Raw genomic sequence first — 23,179 nt, 5'->3', positions numbered from 1 at the left:
CTCTGAGGAGAAAAATATAGTATGTCATCCATTTGAGAAAATATTGTTCAGTGGCAGTAAAGGTATTACACTAGATAGTTGCTAGAGCCAGATATGTTATTTTATGCCACTTCTTTCCTTATTTCCTTGTTTCTGCCAGTGTTTATGTCCATGTATCATAGCTGAGCCATTGCTTCTTATTATTTCCACCTGTATGAAGGGTGACTGTGATGGATTTTGTTAAATTCATTAATTTTTTTTTCCCTACTAGTTTAACACTGTAGCCTAACACTAGTCATCAAATATGATTTGATTGTTGTTATGGTCTTCTAGAGGCAAGACTGGATGAGATGACTATCCAAATAGTTTAAGCAGTTGATGTTATTAATATATTATTAAAAATATTAATATACACTTAATTATAAAATTCAGTGTATATCTGTAATAAATATTTGTGAAAGTTCTTGAGAATTGCATACAATGGGTTGAAAGAATTATATACAACATGCATACAGCACTCAAAAAAAAAGTCCTGGTCAATTTGCCAACTCTACAGGTAATACAGAGAAAATAAATGTAAATATCATATGAGTATCTTGACACAGAATGTGAAGCATTATGTAATCAATATACAAAGTTAATAAAAATTATTTCATCTTTATTTTCATATTTGATTCTTATTTTCAGGAAAAAAAGAGTAAACTTATTTGTATGTCAAGTACAAAATATAGTTTATTTCTTTTAGTCAGATGCTTCTGTCTTCTGCCACACAGGAAAATTTTCTGTCCCTAAGAAAGAGTGCACATTCATTGAGCCTTATGCCCTCTTACCTTGGGCATAAATATAGCTTTCTCCTTTTTTCTTCAGGTAGAAGCTTTTTAAAATATGCCAGATAAGAATCAGTTGTCAGGACTGATGACTAGAACCTGAACCTAGTTTTCTCATGAAGACAGACCAGCTTCTTTTTGAGCCTTTAAAACAAGTGCCTGTTACAATGCCCTGTTTGTTACGTGCCTCTTTAACATCCTCAGCCAGCCAGCCAGGGGAGCAGCCAGAGCAAGAGACATGTCTGGGAACTCGGTGAGGGATCAATCCCGTGGGTTAGGAGAAGGGAAATCACTTAACATAAGGCGTTAGGGAGGTTGGAGACTCCATGAAGATAACATCCTTTCTCAACACTGAGTGTAAGGAAGTACTTCTCTATTCTCAAAAGATAAGCCGTCACTGACTAATCAGTAATTTGTTAAACTGTTTATAGCACTCACATTAGTCATGTAAGGGCTCAGATTAGATATATAAGTTCTCAAAAGTTGAGTAGCTGCACGTTTTGTCCTGTATTTACAAAGATACTTTTTGTATTTTTTAAATAATTTCCATCAGAATCCCTGGGGCTTTTGGTTTTTTTCCTGCACATTTATATACTCCAACACTCATTGTTATTGATAGAAATTTATTTAACTTGCTTACTGTTATAGGAATTAAACTAGGCTCTGGCCCACAGGTATTATCTCCATAGCAGCCTGCCTGGCAGACTGCAAACAAAGAGACTTAACTTACAAGATCCCCAGTCTTTAATTGTCAGGACTGCTATGCACAGGAAGAATGGAATATATCCAGAGACACTAGAAGTTTCCCACTTTAAAAACAAGCAGCCATTACAGAAACAAACCATCACACAATTCTGAACTGGAAATTAAAAGAAATCAGCAAGTAGGAGGTAGAACGAGATTTTTATGTTGTTTGTCCTGATTTAAAACAGAAAACATAATTCTTAGTTTAAATAAGAATAGATAGTATATGTGGAATTTTTTCAGAAACAATAAGTACATAATATGCATTTGATTGGAAATCATATCTAGAATGTTACTTTAATATAATTTTATTTGAAGGTGTGGTAATAGTGTAGTTCATATTTGAAAACTTTCAGAGACTATAAACTGACTTAAAATTATCACTTTACTTACTAAGATTGGAGATTTTGCTATTTGAAATTTTGTATTCCTACAAACTCTTTCTAGACGTGGGGAGCTGGTCATCTACTGAAAAGAGGTCCTATATACTGAAAGAAGACAGATGCAGATGGGTAGCAGAGATCCGGGCTATGAATGTAAATAGTGCTAGCTTGCCAGTCTTGTTTTGATTGCTCATACGAGCAACTCTGCTGGTAATCCAGGGTCAACAACCTCTTGAAGTGGAGCAATGATGAGCCAGTAGTGGGACGAGTGATCTCTTCTGTGCTAACAAGTAGTTCTGGAAAAAAATCACATCTGTCCATTGCCATCCCCGTACCCTGCTCCTCAACTATACACAAATCCTCAGAGAATAGGTTAATTTATTTTATCTGTCTGTTCAAACTATCTACAAAGGTGTCAAGTACCTCAAACTGTGATGGGTATTTTAAGCTTCTTACTTATCACATGTTTCTACCAAATGATAAACAGAATTTTCAAGCACGATAAATTTGGCAATAGATTGTCATTTCCTAGCAATGAAGAGTTCAACCTCTTATTGCCAATCTACTATAAGAAAGATCACTTGAAGTACAGTTGCAAACTATCATTTATTCTGCATGTAACAATTTCTAATTCCTATGTATATTTTGTTTTGCACTTCACACTTGAGGAATCTTCATTAATTTGTGAAGTAATTTTGCAACATTATAATTTGTTAAAAAAGAGGGCCATTATCATATTTAAGAATAAATAAGTAAAGCAAAACTTCATCCAGCATCTTATAGAAATAAAATACCAGTTGTGTAAAACAGAAGAATCATACCGTTCATTAGAGTTATATATTTATAATATATGTATTTTATATTTTATATAATATATATATTATATATATTCATTTATAAAATGAACTTGTCAAATGTGTAATTTCTCATATCATAAATCGTTCTTTCTGCAGTTTCTATGAAGAGCTGACAGGTTAGAGGAATCAAGGAAAGCAAACAAACAAAAAACCAGAAATCCCCCCAAAACCGGACAACATATTAGACTACTCAATATATAGTGACCACACCGATAAAAAATGCCATCCCCATTCCATTTAATGTTCAACATCAATTAATCTGAAACACATTGGAATGAAGACATGACTTAGAAAATGCACTGCTAAGTGTCTTGATTTCTTAATATTCTTTTGTGCATATTTCTTCTTCTATAGTCTCCTGTGTGGCTGGCTAAACACATTCTCAACACAACTTTTCCTGAGGATCCACAAAGAGATTGGTAATGGCTTGGGGAGTGACAATTAGCTATTTCCGTAACAATGTATGTCTTATAAATATGGGCATATTTATAAACGCTCTCTCAATCTTTTTTCTTTATTACGCAGGGAAAGTGTGCATCTCAAATTAGCCTGTCTATCCAGTTCTGTGAAACTGAATTTTTATGTGATGTGATAATTGTGATCTTGATGTTTTCAAAAGAAATCTTGACATAAATTTACATGGGTCCCTGTTACTGTAATTTCCAATAAGTAAATGAGTAAACAAAGAACAGATTATCTCAGTTATGAAGCATTATTCTATTTCCCCTAAATTAAGTGCCTTGCTCCTTTGGCTTATAGTTCATCCTCATTGTAGTCCTCAATATTTATCAGCAAATGGTGATTATAACATATAACTGCTTGGTTTCAGGAAATATTTTATTTGACTATGCATTCTTAGTATGTCTAAGGCTAATCATAACTGTCTCAAAACTGATATTATTATACATAGTAGAGAAGATATCAGCATTCTGTGGAAGGCAAAGATGTCTTATAATTCTCAAGCTCAGGAAATGGTTGGAATGACAAAAGAAAACATAGAGGAAAACTAAAAATATGTTGCCTTAGAAAAGAGTTCCTTAAGGGTCTACATTTAAAAGTACTGGGTTTTATTAATTCAATGTAAATTTACTAAATTTCCTGTAACCTGTGCAGCTGATCTGGTTCTCGGCAGTTTGTAAGAGAGAGTAACTCTTTTAAAGTCAGGCAGACATATAATCAATTGAGGAGGAGAGAATCAATGGACACAGTTAAATTATATGGTGATATGAATGAATTTTCCCCATTTAGAAGCCAGAAATTGCCAAACTTAATTTAGATTTCATTTTATTTGCAATTTATTTCTGTACAACTATTGTAGCAGAAGAAAAGGGGAAAAAAGAGCAAGATGAGCTAGTTCTGACTAGGAAGATTGTTATGAATACAGTGAAAATATTTGTTTGGTTGCCTAAATTCAGAAAAAAAGATATGATCTTTCTCGTGGAGAAGGTTGAAGGGAAAGAAAGGATGAAGACACATCAAGGACAGGGTAGATCCATGTTTACACTGTGGTAGGTACTGTACTAACGCTTACAACTTAGGCGGTTTCCAGTATGCCTCTGTATCACAGTATAGAAAAAGGTTTATTATGAGAGATATCGTACCTCCACTGCCTCCACCCACAGAGTTGTCTCCAGCAGAGAAATCCTGATATCCCATGGCCTTCTGTCTCAGAACCTATTTGCCTGTAAATGCCTTCTAGAAAGTGTGAACAATGTTCTTTCCTTCCTTTTTAAGTGAAGGTATGTTGGGGGATGTTTTGGTCAAGTGAAGTCTTTTTAGTGTCACTAAATTGGTACATCTGCATATTTTAGTGGGAGATGAAGAACACACTGATCTCCACGTTGCTGTGGTGAAACTACTACTAGAACACAGGAGAACCTCTTCAAAGGTATGTTGAGGATCCGGGATTGCATGGAGCTGCAATCACAGCTAGAATGGAGATGTACATGGGAGGGACAAAGGGTGCAAATACAGAGTTTTAAAGTCAGAAGTCTTTTTTTTTTTTTTTTTCCCCCAGATATGTCATAAACTTACCACATAGATAGGCAGGTGATTGATACCTGGAGGACAAGTGACTTCATGGACATGCCCAGCCAGTCCCAGGCCCAAATGCCTGGATCTCCAAACTCTCTTAACATCTTGGTCCCATATTAGAGAGAACAAAGGCTCCTATCTGTCTCAGCTATTTGTATTTGCTCTCCTCAAATCAGGACAGGGAAGAATGGGAGGAAGATGCAAAACTTTTCTTGGCATGGGGAAGCAGTTCTGGGTCCCACAGGTTAGATGTAGCTATGGTGTGTTACTTTTCTTCCTGTGTTCGCTGTCAACAACATTGCCTTGTGTATTGCACAACATTGCACTTGGGTGTTCATCCTTACTTGTTATTTACTGTTGTGTATAAGCAGAAGTAACGAGTTCTTTGATCAAAAGTCCTACAAATTACATTAGAATATTTTAACATCCCTACAGTATTTTTTAAATTCATCCTATAGAATTGTGAAGGTATTTTCAAAATTTCTGTAAATTTGCTATGACAATCTAAAGGGCTTAATTCCTCTTCCATATTACAGCTGCATGAAGCAATTTCTAAGGAGTCTATTTTATGGCAATCTTCTCTGTTATTTTTTTCAACCTACACCAGTAAAGTTAGATTGTATTTATATTTACACTAAACTGAAAATGCTAATGGTAAGTTTGTGTATGCCTGTACATGTATTATAAATGGTTGGACCAGTAGCCTATTGCATGCTTTTTGTTAATTTCAACTGGAGTAGGGTTTTGTTTCAATGTGGGTAATTCAAAGGACTTTCTTAAAGGAGGACATTACAATTTTCTTGCTTTTTTTTTTTTTTTCTTTCAGTTGCTGGAGGCATAACAATAAAAATGTAAAGTTTAAATGGTGCTAGGTATTTTGGTTTGAGGTTGTCACAAGTCATCAGGGGAAATTTGGAAGCTATAAAAAACAAAGATTTTTTTTTCCCCTGTGACAATGAAAGCTGAACCAAGAGTTACATTGGTATTGCCTTTTTATACCAAATGTATTTCTATTTAAGGTTTTGCTGAGCCATAACACAACTGTCTGAACACATCTCTGTTTATTTTATATTTCATGTGCAATTTATGCTTCAGATGGAAAACTTTCTCCCTCCCCACCAAAGCACTGTATATTCAGCCTCATATCTCCTGGTACAGTTAAGGTGCTTTCCACATGCCAGTCACAACTTTGTCTTTACTACAAAGTCTTTTCCTTTATTTTACCTCTCATTACGGTGCTTCCTTTATGGCTTAAGGTAAAAGGCTCAAGCCATGTATAACTTCAGATTGAAAAACGTTTCCATAAAATTAACATAATGAAGCATTATATTAATAGTTTGACAGCTAGAAAATACTGAGTTTTGGTTGCAATATATCCAGACCTGCTGACTCTGGAAAATGTATAGGGAGACCATAATAAACTGTACATGGCATGAACAATCAGCTTGGCCAAGTGCCATTAACTGTCAGATTTAGTATGATTCTTTCAAATATGCTTATGTAATCCGAAATATGAAAGCAGTAAAGCATAAATAGTAAGCAATAGGAAGGAACAGGGAAACACAAGATATTCAGGTGTGTCCAAAGTGACCCTTTCTGGAAAGAGAAGAAAAAAAAGAAAATTTCTGTACTTTTAGGATTCCTCAGACATCTTTTAATCACAGTTTCTAGTTAAAGCTCCTGAGCTGAGGGAAGAAATATGCAAAATACAGGAAAACACAAGCTCATATGTATGTTACTTTTACAAAGCAATGTGCCTATTTACATCAAATTTCTATTTATATATGGTGATTGTACTGTGCTATTTAGTCAGAAGCTATAGCACAGAAAATGATTGAGTTTTCCAAGTCTACCCAATATGTATTAAAGCACAAATTGATTTGACCCCAGGAAACTTGACTGTAATTATCACTCTAAGCTTACTCCAAGCTCCTGCATACAGAGGTGGGAAAGAAGTCAGTATTTGTGAACAAGGATGGATGAGTATTACCTAAAAATAAAAAAATAATTCATATAAAAAATGCAAGAAAAGCACTTAAACTAAAAGCATATAGCATCTCAGCCAATCCTAAAATCTCACAGAAAATACGTTGAGTGCTGGTAACAGGTAGGATATTAACCAGTGCCCCCACTGTATGTTTCAGACCTTTGTAAGATTTACAGCAGCTAGGATATAACAGCAACAGCAGCTGAGCCAATATTCTCCATCATTAAAATTTTAGCTAATTAAAAACTTTAAAGGTATATTAATAACTGCAGTAGTTCTTCAGTGTGCATTGCAATAGCAGTATCTACATTGCTTTAATTTTCCATTTATGTGTGTTTAATCAAAAGTTTTATGTATGTGCTAAATGGCAATGTGTATTACCTGACTTGAATTTGTGACATCAGCACAAACGTCTTAATTACACAATCAAACTCTGTGTGTGATGGTAACCTAAGTGACTGTATATTAAAGAAGGCAAATGACATTTACTTTTCTTATCTTCTCTTTTTCAGCATCTGGTTCTTGTGTTCAGCTCTCTATTGTTACAAATTCTCTAGAGAATGATATTGTGAAAAACACTGCTGACATCAGCTGCAGGTGCTGATTTTGACTTAGTAGGTAAGGATAAAACCGGTTTTCATTCAGAAACGGTTCATCAGAATTCTTAGTAGTCTTTTGGTTTTGCTGATACAAACACAATATGGATAAATTCATTCGCTCCATGTACATCTCCTCATACCTGGGGGGGCAGTCCTGGAAACCAGAGCTGTTTTCTCAAGTGCCTCCTTCCCCTGAATACCTTCTACATCTCCTGTTCCCTATATGCTAGGTTGTAGTCAAATCTGGAAAAGTGGTTGCATTTTTACTTCTGCACAAAGAATTGGATTTCAGAGCACATAGAATTTCTTTGTTTGCTTTCCTCTCTATTCTCCAAATCAATAGCTGGGTTGCAGGTTTTCAGCCTGATGAAAAGAGCCAAACTGTTTTTTTATGGTTTGCCATACACTGTCATTTGGCTGTTCCATAACATGAGATACAGCTTTACAGGGAGTGACTATAGCCACCAACTACGTCCACAGGTCAGAAATTATCACATCATAATATCAAACACTGTCACTTTAATCAATCCCTGGAACAGCTGGTAAATCCATCATTATTTTAAAGGCTTCACAAAAAGGAAGGATATTTTGCCTCATAGATTTTTCTCTCACCAGAAACTTGAGTGAAATCTGCCCATGTATGTGATATTTCTTGCTGTTTCAGAGTCACTCAAAACACACTGTAGTTTCCAAAAGATGTGCACAGAGATAGGCAGGAATAAAAGCTCTGGCCCTGGAACCAACATACGTTCTTCATACGGATTATCCCTTACCCTCCAATGGATCTGGGCTCAGCTCTACACTAATAAGCATATAAGAAATACTCTAGTAGGGGAGACCAACGGTTTGTCTTGCCGAAGGAGAGACTCTTTATCTCAGAGGCTGGTTTGAGAGAGCATGCAAGTCTGTACACTGTAATTTTTGCCTTTTTTGCATTCCCTGATCCCCAGCCCCAGCATCTACCACTGTCAGATTAGAACAGGCATGTTAGAGGGGCCTGTGGAGGGTGTCGTTTTGTTTTGTTTCATGAATCTGATGTCCCTCAACTTGTCTAGTTGCGCGTTGCCCTAACTTTGGACAAGTACTGCATTGACTGAAGTTATACTGAACTGACCAATGTTATACTGTTTCCAGTTGTGGGTCATCTACAATGATCTGAAGAATACACCAATAACAGGAGTATTTTACTACTTTTAGTCACAATTTTATCTGTGTGTATACATATATGCATGTATACTTGTAGACGGATGTCTACAGATCAAGACTGAATGTTTTTCAGAAAGTCATACAGCATAATGCAAGAGAAATAGAGTAGGATGTCAAAATGTGAGGCAATATGATCAAAGAGTCTTTTTTGGCCTAAAATATGTAAATTGGCTTCCAGATTTGCAGCACCAAACAAACAAAACCAGACTGTAGGCCTGCTGACTCAAAGGAAGCAGATTCCAAAATGTGCATTTTTCCTAAGCTGCTCAACTACGTGTTGTTTCCAGAAATATTCAAAATATTTTAAGTTATTCACTATTCTTAAAACATATTTACTTTTTCATGAATGCATTTCAAACCTAAAAAGTGATGATTTTGAGTTCCATGCTTATTGATTCATGATGATCCCTACCACAAAGCTTCAAATCACAATTTCAAAAGATGTATATTTCCTAAGATCCAGCTTTGTAAATGGATAAACTAAATAGTTTGTGGACACTGCCCAAAAGAAGAAATCATTCATTCCTCAATACTCATTTCAGAATGTGGTTGTTAAATGGTGATACTTTAAATACCTTAAATGTTTATCTAAAACTAAACTTTCAAATAAACAGTAGTGGAAGGCATATACAGTCATTGTTTGACTTAAAGCATCACTAAGGTCCTTTGCTAGTGCCTATTTATTGGCAAAGTTAGCCAAACAGAAAAGAAAAACTCAGGCTAAATTAAAGTATTATGCTGTATTTCTATTCTGCAGACTGTATTGGAAACGTAAACTGTCATACCAACTGAAAGGTACTCGGTGAAAGTATACTGTGGAGTTATCCATCTTGTGCCTTCCTCTGTCTGAGTGCTATTCCCTGCCCTGTGCCTGCTCCAAGACACATAGGTGCATGCCCAGCTCTTGGTAACATCTGAGAAACAGATTCTTAAATGTAGGTATATCAAAGCATAAGGTTTGAAATCAGGACGGGGCATAATAAGTAACAAGCCTTGAATCTGTGTTTTGATAATGTAGCTTCCTAAGTGAAGCTATTGTTTCAAGAGGAATATGCTGAAAACCAGCAGTTAGGAAAGAAATATTTAGGGTCATTTTTTTGCTTTTTCTTATTTGTCATTGATTTTATATTTATCAAAATTTGTATTACCTTTTTGTACGTTTCTTTTAAATCTTGTTTCAAAAAAACATCTTTGGAAGGTCATCACTGCAATGATGGCAAAGACAAGGCCATGGCTGGAATAGTTATCAAAACAACTTAATTAGTTTCCTGGCACAACAGAATCTGATACGTGTAATGCCATTTGGAGAGGGCCTGAGATGGGCTTCGGGTTCCACATAAAACGCCGGCTGATTGTACCTGTCTGATTAAGCATGAAGACTGTGGCTTAGAGAAGAGCCAGGATAAGGCTGCCTTAGGCTTCAGATGGAAACCCCATGAAAGAGGGGGAGTGCCTAGAGAAGCCAAAGCATAAGGCCCAAACCAAGCATAAAGTCCTGCAGACCAACAGTGTTGCTTCATCAAGGGTACGTTGAATTTAATAGTTGAATCTGCAAGCTGATCAGATGAAGTGAGATTAATATGAAAACATTAGACAATGCAGGAGTTATTTAAGAGGGATATAAAAAAATTTTTTTTAGATTCTCAGAGCAAATATTAATGAAAAAGAAGCTCAGCATGAGGCACATAAAGGATGTGTTAAAATAATGTTAGTTTAACAGCATGGATATTCAAAGCATTTGCATCTGGTTAAAGCAAAAAAAAATCTAAATGTATCAATGTTAACTTTGTATTAACTTTATGGAAAAAAAAAGATTTTTTGGGGAAATTGGATGCTTCAATGCTGACTGTTTACATCCTTTACTGAAATCCGTTTTTGTCTAAAGAATTACTCTATGCTTTGGAGAAGCACAAGGCACACAAAGTAAACCTGATATTTTTGTTAATTATCATATGACTTCATCTAGAGTAAAATGTTGACCATGGTCTTGTTGACCATTTGGAGATAGGTTTTAAGATAGGATTTGAGATTTTGCTAATATTCGAAATGAGGGATCAGGGCTGCTCTTTTTTTAAATGGCTTTCATTCTTGATGTGTGCTGACATTTCTGCCTTGATCTCATCAAATAGATAATGGCCTTGCCATTATGCTGAATTTATCCCTGTGCCGTGGCTCTTCAGTTCTGCATCTAACTGTTGACATTGACTGGCTCTGTGACCTCAAATCACTGTTTCAGCAACTCTGCTGCAGTTTTCTCCTCAGAAGAATGGATATTATGTCATTGCCTGTCTTACCATAGGTACTGTTCATTTAATATAAAATACTTCAATACATTTCACTGAATGATACTTATGGAAGTGGAAATTATTATTAATAATCATAGCATCATCATTATAAGATTTTATTTATCCTTTTCTCTTTAATCCTCATCAGAGGTCAACATAAATCTTTTCTTTATCCTGAAGAGAAAACAATGTTATATATATACATACATATATATTCTCATAGCTTTTTAGAAGAATAAAATGATTTTACACTATGGGGTTTTTTGTTGTTTCTTTTTCTTTTACACTCTTTTAAGCTAGACGGGATTTAGCCACCTGAAGTACAAAGACAGTTAATTGCAGTACCTCTAATAGAATGAAAAGAGAATGGGTCATTCCCGTTTCCCTCCATTAACAGTATTTTTGAAGGACTAAAGAATTTATTCTGTGATAGATTCACATTTTGCCCTTCACTTCATTCCTTTCTGCATGTGATTCTAAATCTTTCATATGGAATGGGTGGGAATCAGACTGTGACCTCTTCTTCGTTACAATTACTAGCCTGTACAGAGATGAATATATTTTCATGTTCTGTGAAATTTAGAGAGACAGATTAAAAAAACTTTAATGATTTATTTTGCTTTCTTGCAACAACCCCACTTCCATTTACTTCAGCAATGATATATACAGGAATACTTGTTTCCATGCCAAATTCCTCTTTACATTCATTTTATTGTTCACACCATTTGTTTATATCTAATTAATATAGGTTTAAAATTAAAGATAAATATACATGGTTAGTTCTTTTAGTCACTTGTGTTACACAGGACATACAGTAACTTTTTCTATTTTTTTAAAAAATATTGATTTGAATGATCTTTAGTCTCAGCACTTTTAAATGCAAACGCTGCAGTGGTAGAGAGACAAGGTAAGGAAATATTTTCTATATTTAACTTTTCGTTTGTTAATTCAGTCCTATCAGTCAGCTACCTGACACAGTTATATTTGAACATTCAATGTTCTGTTACCTCCTGGTATTTGACAGTGTTTATTCATCACAAATGCTTATTAAAAAGAAAAATGTGCTTACTTCCACAGTCTCTGTAAGACTGAACTATCAGAAAAACACCATTTTTAAAGCTTGCATCAGTAGTTGCAACATTTTTAACAGTGTGATATAGTAGTGTTAATTCCACTTAAGCTGCATGGAAGTTGTAAACGAGAACTTTTTTGTAAGAACCAAATTTGTTCTCAATATTTTCAAACTAAATCTATTTCAGCTCTTAATCAGAAATATGTAGCAACAGCTAAAAGTTCAAGGGGCAAAAAGGGCTACAGGTGGTGGCAGCAATCACAAATTTTAAGTTAGGTAAATGCATTTTATGAATGCTTGAGTAGAAGTATAACAATATCCCACTTAATACTTCTGTGTTTGTTATTTTTATGCGTTAGGAAAAGTTAAAGCAATAAATTATATCACAAATTCAAGCATTCAAACACTGTTCACCAGGTAAGTAATCACTAAATATTTAGTTCTGTTTTTTTCCTCTTTTTCATAGTGTGCCTTGATATCTTATTCAACCCAATACTTCAAGCTCTGCTTTCAATCAAATGGCTGATTTGTGGCTGTTCTCATGATATTCCAGAGCTTTTTTTCTAATACTGTGTGGGAACATTTCATACATAGACATGTTCTGAGGAAAAGCTTCATTAGGTAAGTGTTGGCAATTACATTTTACAAATGGAAAAAATAAAGCAAAATGTACATAAAGGAAATATTCAATCAAATTTTATTAATAATTATTTCCAGCATCAATTATTTTTATGGCAGGGTTTGGGCTAAGACTTCGCCTTAGGTTCCCTCTATGGAGATGGAGCATATATAAAAACAATTTCTCTTCAGTTAAGGTTAAAGCTCATTTAATATTATCAACCTGATTGTTACTTCCTCACACGCCCAATTTGACAAAAATGGTATGATGGCTTCTATCTGAAATGGACATACTTGTCTCTGAAATGTGAGGGGTGATAGGGAGGAATTTATAACTTCTGAAATGTTTGTGGAGGCTGGAATACTTTCTCACTCTTTTTACAACACTCTGCTGGGTAAAAACAGAAAAGAGATATTTCAGCAGAGTTTCTTGACCACAGATTGATATAAGAGAGAGCAGAAGTTAGCCCAGTGTGTTTGTGTTGCTACGGCAATACATGCAGCATGGATTTGACCGTAGTTATGTGTATCTATTACAGATAAGAGATCACAGATCCCTCTTTTGATTGATACCCAGCACAGTGTTAAATTGACTGATTACATTGGCTAGAATAACATATTTTTCAGTTTCTAGAAGGCTGAAATATGTGATGATTCCTGCAATGGACAGGATTTGATGTATCAGACACATACAGGAAGAAAAGACTTGCTGTTCTTGACAGTTGCTTGTTGACAGCTCCTCTGTTTGTCTTCAAGGTGACTGTTCATAAACCTTTCTCTGGCAGAGAAGATGTTGCACAATACCACCTCTGATGCAGTCAAATTGCCCTTCCTAAGTAGTCACATATTGATTTGCTCTGATGCGTTTCGCACCCTTTTTGTCAGCCGGCTGGCAGGTACCAGTAAACCACAATATAGTCAAAACACTTCCCCTCTTCAGAATCACTCCCATAATGTAATCAATGCAATAAATATACAACATCATGAAAAGTATCTTGTGAAATACATTTTCCTCACCCTCCCACCTTTTCATTCACAATAAATGATTACCTGATGACAGATAATGATAGGTCGGCAGATTGCTACTAGTCTAATCTTCTCTTCCCACAGGCTGTGGAAGAGAAAAGCTTCTCTTCCAAAGCTGCAAGGCTAAGAAATACCAGCCTATGAAGCTGAAATAAGAAGATAGGGCTATTCTATGAATAACAATTTCCTATTGTGGCAGGTTCCTGAGCCAGCCAGATCTTTGAGACAGACCTGCTTAGGCCTTTTCGCTTAAGGAGCTTGCCAAGACCGTGAGGCTTTTAAGCTCAGAAAAGCCAGTTTTTATTAAAATGAAAATGGTTTTAAATAGCAACTGGAATTTACCACTGGAGACAGAAGAGAACTCCATTGTCCGTGCCCATTTGTCTTTAAATCAGGTGTTTTTACTTTAAGCCTTGGTTTTCTATAGCTTGTCAACACCCTCAGTCCCAGCAAATTCCATAAGGGAGGGCCTCCGTTGTGCGGGCCCCAGCCCCCCATTTCTGTTGTCGTGGCCCACCCCCGGGTGCTCTGAGCACACTCAGGAGATCCCTGGGGAAGGGGAGCTGTGATAAACAAGGAGCAAGCATCGTAGTGAGCAATAAACCACGCCGCACAGTAGCCTTTGCTGCTATGTTGGGTATTGGGTGAGCATAATTTTTCCACATCTGAGAGGAGGACCATGGAGGGAGAGAGGGAAAAGGGAAGAGAATTGGGGAATTATTATTGGTTTGCCTTTATTAAATTGTCTTGTATTGGCTTTAGCCTTAAAAGTAGCTGGGTAATTTTTCAGATGCCTATATTTATGCTATGGATGAAGTTGTCACTTTTGGTTTTTTCCTCATTTCTTATGTCGTTGGTTTAGTTTTCTTTTAGTCATGTTATTATTAAATATTATATTATTATTAAATAAAATAGAATTTATTTATTTTGGTTTATTCTTGGTTTAGTTTTGTTTTTCACATGCAGTTTAGCTGATTTAGCATTTGAACTTGAAAAACACACACAGAATCCTTGCAAACACAACAGACAGGAACCTAAAGAGATAATCTGCACTACTCACCTGCATCCAGGTAGGATCAGTGTGGACTTTCTGGCACATGTTTTTTTAGTTTGTCATGAAAACCTCCAATATCAAGATAATCCTGTCTCTCTGAGTGATCTTTACCTAGTACTTCACTGTATTGACTGTATTTGCCATACAAAACTTTTTCCTGATGTTGAATATAAATCAACCTTATGACAATATGAACCCAGCTTCTTACCCTGAACATGACAAGAACTGGAGATTATTTTTTTAGCAGTCTTTTATGTAGTTGAAGGAACAGAAGCTGTCAGATCTCATGACAGCTGCTCTATCTGTACCAAACAATGTCAACGCACTCTTGTTATTCATGTATTCAAGGTCTCTGATCATTGCAGTTGTTTTCCGAAATGATTCTTTATTTTGTAAAATATGATGTCCAAATTTGACAAAATTCTGGCTTAGACCTATCATTACAATGTAACATTCAAGATATTTTGTATTTAAACTGTTTATACTTGGGTCATGCATGATGTGATTAGATCTCTTCACTATTTTTGGAACAATTAAAAATGTATTTACGTTGTCAGAAATGAGCTGCTATCATTTCTCCAAAAGATAACAGTCCTATTGTTTTTGGAAGATGTAGCATTTGTCTTTAATCATTTTCTCCCATGGCCCTCCAGCCTTCTTTTTAAAAGTACCAATCAAATTTTGTCAAAAACTTCAGGTTTTATCATTTTTTGAAAAAAATAAATTTTGCTTCCAGCAATTTTTCAATAAGGTTTACGTTGGAAGCCTTCAGTAAATAAGTTATTTTTAAACAAGCTATGGCTCTTCATTCGTATTTGTAGATAAGTTATGCATGTAGCTGGACACACGGACTTGTGGCATTATATTTAACCTTTTTTTCTTGGTTTACACTTGTCCATTTCAGTTTTATTTTAGGGATTCTTTTGCCTAGAGAAATAGATGCTTGAAACTAGATCAAATATTTGTTGAAAAAAATGTGCTACCTGAAGAATGAAAAGTGGAGATAATTTATTAATATTTTTTTTTAGTCAAATGGTCTTTCCATTTCTCATTTTTAAAAATATTTGTCTGAGTCTTTTTACCATTTCTTTGATCTTTTCTGACTATATGGCTTTTTTTCTTTCTGTCTTGATGTGTCATTATTTCTGCAGTATTCATCCAAAGACAAGGAAAAATTTGGGGTCTGAGAGAGAAGGGTAAAGACAAAAGAAGGAGATGTAGGAGAGCCCACTAATTTTTCTTCTTCTTCTTTTTTTTTAATCTTAAAATACTGATTTTACTTTAAAAGCAGAGATTCTAATGAAAAAATTAAATCTGCTTCCAAAGCTGTGTTCTAATGGATTTGGGATAGAGTGCATGGTAGATGGAATATATTAAGAATGTGATGAAATCTTACCCCAGTTGAATTACACTTCTAAATGATTATATGTCAGCAACATATGATTGTTTATGATTCGGTTCTTTTTTTGAAATTTATCATACCACTAAGTCAAAAGATGTCAAAGAAATGAGCTGGTTTTAGCAGCATTTAGGTGCTGTACTGAATGCAACATTTTTGCAAATGAGACAAGTGGGATACATCTGTTGAAAAGTGGAGGGCATACTTGCAACAACGAAAATATATTGCACCTGTATGTTCTCTCATCCTAGAGAATAGGTAGTTCTTAAACTGACTCTGTGGAGGGAAATTAACAAATGCTGTAAAGGGATCCTTATGGATTAATTGCATAAATTGATTAAAGGCACAAGTGAAAAAGTAAGTGCTCTCACATACTCTAAAGGCAAGATCAAGATAAAATTCAGTACATAAAGAAAGCGATATTAGGTAATTAATAAAAAAAAATACTTTTGCAGCAGATGAGAACATTATGTTTCAAGATGAAGAAACTCAGGTTACTGCAGAATTTGGCACTGCAGTGTTGTCAAGAGCCAGCTCAGTGGGTCACCTGTTTGGGCCATAAGCTTCCTCCCAAATTGCTCAGAGCGGAGGCTGAGAATGGCCAAGGCCTCGGCAACATGTTGGGAGGACATGGATGAACTGAGATAAGACTAATGGAGTGAGGGCTTCACTGATCCCATTTTCTGACTTCTCTGCTGCTTCACATATTAAGAGGGAGCCTGCTCTGGATTTTTGTTGTGTACCAAAGGCAGCGATCAAAGTAATGTGAAATAATATTTCCAAGCATTAGTACATTTTCAGTCTCTATTTACAAGGAAATACTATCCGTTAAATAAGGAAGAAAAAACACTGTATAAGGGAGCAACTGGGTGAAGTTTTGTATTAAATAACAGCCAGTTTGGTGAGGTTGGTAATTCAGTGAGTCTTCTTGAATTTTTACATGAAGTTTTTTTCATCTTTCTCTCTTTTCTGATAAGGCAGGTTGCTATAGGAAGCAACCTCACTTGTAGAAGCCTGAATATTTGTAAGTGCAAACTAAAAGAAATAAATGGTTGCATTTAAATATATGTTGTAACCTGCACCCCAAAAAACCAAAACAAAACCAAAAAACCTTCTCCCCCACAAAAAAACCCACCTCCTGAATACTTTTCACTTTATATTTCTTAATAAGACACAGAGGAAAATGTCATGAATCAAACTCACTGCTTAACTGGGGGCAGAACAGAGATTTTCTTCAGTTTATATCAAATTTAAATGATGCTGATGATATAAAGACTACTTCATTTATTTTTATGGAAGTTATTAAACAGGTGGTTATTGATGGAGCAGCTAATTTTGAGCAGTGTCAGTTCTTTTTTATCTGATTTTGTATTTCCTCCCTTAATATGAAAAAGAAAGATTGCAGGTGGTGTACAAAAGTGTTTTTGTTGTTGTTGTTTGTTTATTGTTTCTAAATTCTGGGATATGACAGGCATCTGATTGTACAGTTCATGATTGGGTCTAACACGCATTGCATGAATCTTCACACATTGTCTGCCCGTCAAGATTAGCAGCCTTTGATTAGCAAAGTGCCTGTTTGATATAGGGAGAAACTAGCTTTCATGTAAAAAATTTAACTGAGTTTCTTAAAAGGAAGGAAAATCTCTCATCTCTTTAAATCACTTAAGTGTATTGTTGCAAAGCATAAAGGACTGCGTTTTCGAACGTGGATGATTTTGATGAGGCCTATTTCTTCCCACCTAGGATATTTCATAAGAACTAGAGTTCAAGAGGTGGGATATTTGGCATTTTACACAACCAATGCCCATTCCATGGGTATCAGATAAGTTACTTAGAAATGGGGACACATAAAATCAGTATTAGCTTTGGAAAATAAAACTAATTATCCCTAAAGGGCTGTTTGGTTAGAGTCTTCTGTGCATTTTATTAGCTTTTTCTTTAATTAATGAACATCATTGCAATCAGCATTTTAATACTTCCTAAATTGCATGTCCTTTTTTAGATTATTATCTCTTTGGATTTTTTTGTTTAGGAAGTGAGTAAATTTGGTAGACTTTTCTCATAGGTCAGTGTTTTAGATTTCATTTCTTAGGTTCTGCATTGGGCTTAAAGTTAGTAGCAGCTGAGAAGTTGGATCTACGGCCCCTCCCTAGTGAAAGAAAGGGAGATCCCAGAGAGCAAGGAATGTCACAGTGTGATATACAGTCAGGTGCTTTATTTTCTCAACCCCGTCATATTTCAGAAATCATTGCCAGTTGTTTCTTTTCCTTTAAAAAGAAGCTTCTCTCATATATGTATATGAGAGAAGCTCATATACGTTGTTATCCACTTTTTCTTTTCCTTTTTTGTGAATTCTTAGTAGGCAGAATGAGCTTTACAGTTTCCCTCACTACCTCCTCTGAAAATTACTTACATTGATGATCTCATTGACATATTCAACATTCACAATATGCAACAGGCATTTTGAAAGAATATGGTCATTTTTACATTTTAGAAATTTTTACAGTTTTTTTCTTTGCCAAATTTTTAAAGAGAACTCTGTGATACTGCTTACCTTACCTGTGTCTGACTGAATATTTCAGCTGCAAACTCTCCAGAAAAATGTTGCCTCCCTATGCACTTTTTGTACATCACCTAGCATGATGGAGCCACTGGTTTCTCTAAGCATTTCCTGAATATAATTTAAAAGGATAAGAAATCAAAGGATGTAATAAGCAGTTCCTGCACTGTCGCAGATACAAGTAATAGGACAACAAATTTAAAGGCTTCCTATGCACTTATTTTTTATACATGCACCAGTATATCAGACAGATGAGTCCTCTCAACTGGGAGAAGGAAAGAAAGATATGTGATGGATATACTGTAAGTTGTCTGGATTTACCTTGACACCCATTGCATTCACAAGGCAATTTTTCTGCATATATGCCCTGCCTGTCCCTGAAGGGTGGTTGGTGATTTAGGTCTCTGAGTAATTTCCTTACTACAATTGTTCTAACCATCAAGCCTGTTGGCACCTGTAGAATGCTAACTTACTTTGCTCATCAGACAATATTTTCTATTTCTGCTAAGTGCATTAGATGCACTTACTGGCCTCCATTTTATGTCACCTATCATCACTACCACTACCTTTGTCTAAAAGCTATCTAACTGTAATTTGGAACATATGCTCTGTTCTAGCTGCTCAGAGTCCATTAGCAATGTGTTACTCCCGTTAGCAGTCTGGAAACCATGCACCAGGTTTGCATGGAGATGGGTTTTTCATCTACCTTACAAGTTCACCAGGCCTCATTTTTAGTTACTTCTTGTCACAGCGTGAAGCCGACCAACAAGCACCGCTCAGATGTATGAGACCATGGCTGCAGCTGCCAGCTCTAAGTGCTTAGACTAGTCTGATATGTGCAGGAAAGAAATAAAAATCAGGGGTGATGGAGCTGTTAACCACTTTCCATTCCTGGAAGATAATTAGGAAGGATACCAGATGGGTAAGAGTAACCCCAGCAACAACTGCTATTTGTCTGAGATATGGGGAAAGAGATCGTCCTGGGGCTGCTTGGGTAGTGAGGCCATTGGCTACTGACAATCTAATTTTAAAAAGCTCTACTTAAGATGATAACACCTCAGATATGGGGGAGAGTCTCCTCCTTCCTGGCACCTCTGACATAGAGTGGGACCAGAGCACAAGGCAGAAATGCCCTTGTAGGAGCCAGACTTCCAGCCAGGACTTGGACAGTCCAGCAGTCAAAGCAAGTGTCCAGTTCCCCTGGGTCCCTACTGCTGGTCTAAACTGGGATGAGGGGCTGAGCGGTGGGAGTGACAGGTGTGTAGATGTCACAGAATAGCCCTCCATCCCATGTACCCACTCTTCTTAGTAAATAAATTTTATCCCTTTATGTCATAGCGAGTGATCCTACCCCACTAACAGTAATAGAATGCACTCAGAACAGTATTGGGTTTCCATGGCAAGGTTTTGGTAGTGGGGAGGGCTACATGGGTGTCTTATGTGAGAAGCTGCTAGAAGTTTCCCCTATGTCCAACAGAGCCAATGCCAGCCGGCTCCAAGGCAGACCCACTGATGGCCAAGGCTGAGACAATCAGCAACAGTGGCAGCGCCTCTGGGGTAACATTGTTAAGAAGAGGGAAAAAAAATGGCACACAGCAACTGCAGCCAGAGAGTGAGAATATGTGAGAGAAACAGCTCTGCAGACACCAAAGTCAGTGAAGAAGGAGGGGCAGGAGGTGCTCCAGGTGCCAGAGCAGGGATTCCCCTGCAGCCCATGGTGAGGACCATGGTGAGGCCGGCTGTCCCCCTGCAGCTCATGGAGCTCCACAGTGGAGCAGATCTCCACCTGCAGCCTGGGGAGGACCCCACGCCAGAGCAGGTGGATGCCTAAAAGAGACTGTGACACCATGGGAAGCCCACGCTGGAGCAGGCTCCTGGCAGGGCCTGTGGCCCCATGGGGAGAGGAGTCCTGGCTGGAGCAGGTTTTCTGTCAGGACTTGTGACCACGTGGGGGACACACGCTGGAGCCGTCTGTTCCTGAAGGACGGCACCCTTGGGGGGACCCAGGCTGGAGCAGTTCCCTAAGAACTGCAGCCTGTGGGAAGGACTCACATTGGAGAAGTTCATGGAGGACCGTCTCCTGTGGGAGGGACCCCACGGAGAAGGGGAAGATGGGAAGGAGTCCTCCTGCTGAGGAGGAAGGAGCAGCAGAGACAGCATGTGATGAACTGACTGCAACACCCATTCCCTGTCCCGCTGTGCTGCTTGGGGCGGGAGGAGATAGAGGAAATCAGGAATGAAGTTGAGCTTGGGAAGAAGGGAGTGGTGGGGGCAAGGTGTTTTAAGATTTGGTTTTAGTTCTTATTATCTCTACTCTAATTTGATTCATAATAAATTAGATTAATTTTTTTCCCCAAGTCAAGTTTGTTTTGCCCATGACAGTAACTGCTGAATGATCTCTCCCTGTCCTTCTCTTGACCCACAAGCATTCTTGTTATGCTTTCTCTCCCCTGTTCAGCTGAGAATAGGAGTGATAAAGCAGCTTTGGTGGGCACCTAGCATCCAGCCAGGGTCAACCCACCACAATAAGAAAATAAAACATCAACAAAGTAGCATCAACTATATAACACACAACGACCTAACAGACCAAAATTTTTTGAAAATTGAACTGAGGAGGGAAAACTAACTTTTAATATTATGGCTATGATCCCTTTGAAGTTTATTTCCTGATAAGTTTCTTAATTGAGTTTATTTAATTTTTAGTACAACATTTATTATTCCACACAAGTAATCCATCTGCCTGTGCATATCCATATTAAAGAGAGACTGGGTAAGGATACTTTCTATGAACCAGTCCCTGTGGGTTGAAATAAAAATGCTCTCTCTTCACACATACCAGTTTACTAATTACATCTCTCTGAGCAGGAGAATACTAAACCTGAGATTTAAGCCTTTCTCAGAATAACATTGTTCAAGAAAGTTTGTCTTTTTTTAAAGAAATTCCTTAGTTGACTTCTTGTAGCAACTCCCTCTTGGTCCTCTATGTCATGTGTACCTAGAATAATTTGAACTAACTCAAATGGATTTACTGTGGTTTTATACCACTGAGGACAGAACTATAATCATTTTGTCATGTCATAAACTGTTCTAAAGTTAATGCAACCACATGGGGTTTATCACTAAAACCCAACTCCATCTCTTTGAAACACAGGGTAATATTTGGGATGATTCCACCTGTTTAGAGAAGCCGAATGCTGACCTCTCCCTCAGGGCCTCTGTATAATATTTTGCACTGAAATGTGAAAAATCTCAACATGTTATCTTAGTTGTAAGAAATTAATCATCTCAGATCCAACTGCTGTACAGCCATTTGTTTTCCTTCCTGGACTTAGGTCTATGGTAATAAGGTCCAATGGCTTTAAGTTTGGAATAAGTGCCGAGCAAGTTCGCATCTGTTTCAATATACCATGTAGGTATTCCTTGTGTGAAAGAGAGATGGTGATGACAGCCTTGATGTAAGCTTAATTTATTTGATGTTTAGAATGGCATGGATGGTTTGGAGTCCATTCATCTGTAACAGTGGGATTCAAACTGCAGTCAGCTCATGTTTGGTACTCCTCCTCTATGACAGCTTTTTATTTTTACAAAAAAATATTTCTGTGAGTAGGTAGAACTTACACTTATGGAGATATATATTATTGTATACCTTATTGGATTTCTTTGCAAGTTTACTCAATATGAAAAGGTAATTCCAACCAAATTTTGTTTAGAAATCTCTCCATGCAGTTAGTTCACTATTTATTGAAGATCCCGTTGCCTACAACAAACCTTCCTATTCTACACATTGATAAACAGATCTAGCAATAGGATTATTCGCCTTCATCTTATTTCCACTACTGCAAGTCAGAATTAATTTCACTGAAAACAGAACTATATGGATGTACTGTTGGTATAAACAAGGTCAGAATCATGTTCATTGTTACCATGGTTGGCTTCTTCAACATTCGTTTCTTAATAAAGATAGATGATTTCCGTATTTTCCAGACAATCATGCCTCCCATGACCCAGAGATATTAGCAATGTTCAAAAAAATTTTGGAGTCTTTTAATTAAAAATGTCTCAGTCTGGTATTTAGGCACCAGAAAGTGAGAAACAATTCAAGACTACCTGACAATTCAAGCTAGTGACAGCATTGTGGATGAATGACACAATGGACATTTATAAGTCCACATTAATGGACTTAGTATCTTAAGATAAATATACTAATTTGTAAGTCATATTGGGTGGTGGCTGTGCATACTCTAGGACTCTACCATATTGTTTATTTATATCAAAACACAAGGTAGATCTGTGGATGGTGAGACACCACAAAGGGCTAAAAATCTGGAAATGTCTGAGCTGTGTGTTATCAGAAAAGGTAGGACTGCAGACAGCTGGAATTCAGAGGTGTTGTTGGCAACAGCTGATGTAGATAGGTCTCAAAAAATTGAAAGCATTTTGAGCCATTAAGATCACAGTTTATTGCAGAACTGATGAAAACCAGATTTTTTTTCTCCTCAAACACTTTATCCATACTTGCCATCATGCACAGACAGCAATTTTATTATTA

General features: G+C 36.7%; 1 protein-coding gene across 1 annotated transcript in view; it reads right to left on the bottom strand.

Moving 5' to 3' along the window:
• The window catches only part of CDH9 (cadherin 9, type 2 (T1-cadherin)), a 67,460-nt gene that overhangs the window by 43,639 nt on the left and 642 nt on the right, over window positions 1-23,179 (bottom strand). The gene's annotated exons all lie outside the window — the stretch shown is intronic.

Source organism: Phaethon lepturus, unplaced genomic scaffold (genome assembly GCF_000687285.1).
Source record: "Phaethon lepturus isolate BGI_N335 unplaced genomic scaffold, ASM68728v1 scaffold418, whole genome shotgun sequence".
Lineage (NCBI taxonomy): Eukaryota > Metazoa > Chordata > Aves > Phaethontiformes > Phaethontidae > Phaethon > Phaethon lepturus.
Note: the sequence above shows the minus strand (reverse complement) of the source record. Positions and strands in the feature narration are given on the sequence as shown.